We start from the raw sequence: 2,788 nt of genomic DNA, 5'->3' as shown, positions 1-2,788 counted from the left end.
CAGGGCAGTGCTACAGACTAAAAGTGTCTTTTGGCCATTCCCATAGGGGGGATATTAACATGTTCTTAAGCACAGTAGAATTGTAAATGGGCTGATATAAAAATGTCATGCTCATACTGTGCCGGAACAACATAGGAAGAACTGCTGCTTTTACTTTCCTCATCCTTACTATCGTCATTCTCCCTCTACTTTTTTTGTATGTTAGTCACTCTCTTGTGAACTGCTATTTCCCGGGTGCCTTGAGAGTCGAAGCAGACTTTGTGCGGTTGAGGCTAGTGAGGTGAGCAGAGTAACCCAGATTCCCCGTTTTGACTTCTCTGTTGACGTCCACCCCTTGGCGTTCATATGACCATAAGCAGTTGCGAGCGCCGTAAAAACCTCTACTAAAATGTCCCCGTAGTTTTATGCACCCCACATAATTTAGAAGAATTTGATCATTTTTTGCATAATTCCTGATTATTTTCCTTTATTAATCTTTGTTAAAATTAACAGAATCGCATAATTTCACATTTTTGGGCTCAGTTTGCATAATTTCAGAATGTTTCTTGCATAAAACGACGGGGACAGCCTAAAACAAACAAACTCCGCCGACCACATCAACTCATAGGTAGTCGACTGTAATAATATGGTTCTTTTTTTTGTTGTTGCTAAAGCTGGACAAGTAGTCTACACTGTACAATGGAGAGTGGGAAAAAGAAACCCCAAAAACAAAAACAAGAGGCACCAGAAGTGTGATTTCTACGGATACCGTTGACAATTTCACGAAAGAGAGAGAAATCAAAAGATGTACCGGTAGTCTGAAAGACGATCACTAATAAAAAAAAACAATTTTATTAGAAAGAGACGGATGCAGTTCCGAGACGACATTTGAATAGACATAAAGCCGTGAACACGGGTAGTTAGCATGAGCTCTTGTGTGGTTTGCTCCTTCTTTCTTATCTTACATCTATCATCCTGATCCCTCATCTCCCTTTTTTGTGTTTGTCGGTTCCCGTGGTTTTATGCACCCCGCATAACTTAGCAAAATTTGATCATTTTTTCCCCACAATTTCTGATTATTTTCCTTTATCATCCTTTGTTAAAATTAACAGAATCGCATAATTTCACATTTTTGGGCTCAGTTTGCATAATTTCAGAATTTTTCTTGCATAAAACGACGGGGACAGGTTTGTTACTCTCTTGTAACATCTCTAATCTTGGGCACTTACAACTTAATATACATGTATGATCTTATCGTGCTGCAAGTGCCATTAAAAAACTCTTACTACAACTAAAACAACATAAAGTTGTGAACATCTTCATCTTGCTCCAATTGTTTGTAGAGTAAAGAGAAGAACCTCGATACATCAATGGTCACTTGGTGCAGGGAAGAAAATGTAATTTTTTAGTAGAGGGTTTTAGGGCGCTCGCAACAGCATAAGGTCATATGAGCGCCAAGGGGTGGGTGTCAAAAGAGAAGTCTTTATAGGGAATCAGACTTACTCTGCTCACCTCTCTAGCTTCAACAGCACAACGTCTGCTTCAACTATCAAGGCACCCAGGAAATAGCAGGTCGCAAGAGTGTGACAAACATACAAAAGAAGTAGAGGAAAATGACAATAGTAAGGATTAGGAAAGAAAAAGCATCAGTTCCCTTTTTTAGATCAGGCACAGTTATGAGCGTGACATGATGAATCAGCCCATTGACAATTCTACTGTGCATGAACGAGAAATGTCCCCCCTTTGGGAATGGCCTTAAGACACTTCAGTCAGTGGCACTGTCCTGTGGGGGGGAGGGGGGGGATAAAATGTAAGACAGATAGACAGGAACACAAAATGGAAGAGAAAAGAAGCAGGACCTACCAGCCGCGCCCCCACAACCGCCCACTTCCTGGAAAAAAAAAAAGGCAACAGAGGCAAAAATAGAACAGGAACAGCTGATCTAGAGAACTTGCTGTCCTCGTGGTTTTATGCATCCCGCATAATTTAGCCAAAAATTTGATCATTTTTTGCATAATTTCTACTTATTTTCCATCATCATTCTTTGTTAAAATTAACAGAACATAATTTCATATTTTTGGGCTCAGTTTGCATAATTTCAGAATTTTTCTAGCATAAAACGACAGGGACAGAACTTGTGATCATTCAAACATATAAAACACCAAAACGAATATATATAGTGAGATCGCGCAAAAAATTTATTGTTTGTCTACAGTGTCCCTTCAAACGCACACATTATTAAAATAAACCACGAAAAAATTACCCTATTTGAATCAGAACTTACCTAGGCAAAATTCAAAATTTCCTACAATAATAAGGTATCCCAACCACACGAGCAAAATAGTAATACATCCATTACACCTTCTTTGATTCCAAGCATATCGACGATGTGCTATCTTTTGAGCCCTTCAAGGCAGTCAAGATCTGAAGGGAGGGCGAGGTATTACTTTGGCAACCTACATGTACAATACATGGAAGTTTTCACAATTTATAAGTATGAAATAATAAAAGACAGGTGATAGCTAAAGCATATCTGGCATCGATAGAAAATCTATAAATTTGACCCTAATGTCGATTTTTGGCCAATATCTCCATTTGTGAATGGCGAGAAGTAACTCATTTTGTCAGCCCGCCTCACAAATGTATCTCACTATTCTCACTCTTTGAGCTGGGATGCTCTCAGGTTGGGCATGATAGTACGTGATAGACGGGGTTGAAGCCCGCCTCCTATGAATGACCTAAATTGTGTCAAGGGGAGCATAAAACCATTTACTTAAATCTAAAAAAACAATTTTAAAAATGTGAGTCA

This window comes from Aplysia californica, unplaced genomic scaffold (genome assembly GCF_000002075.1).
Source record: "Aplysia californica isolate F4 #8 unplaced genomic scaffold, AplCal3.0 scaffold01247, whole genome shotgun sequence".
Lineage (NCBI taxonomy): Eukaryota > Metazoa > Mollusca > Gastropoda > Aplysiida > Aplysiidae > Aplysia > Aplysia californica.
This window is presented reverse-complemented; position numbering follows the sequence as displayed.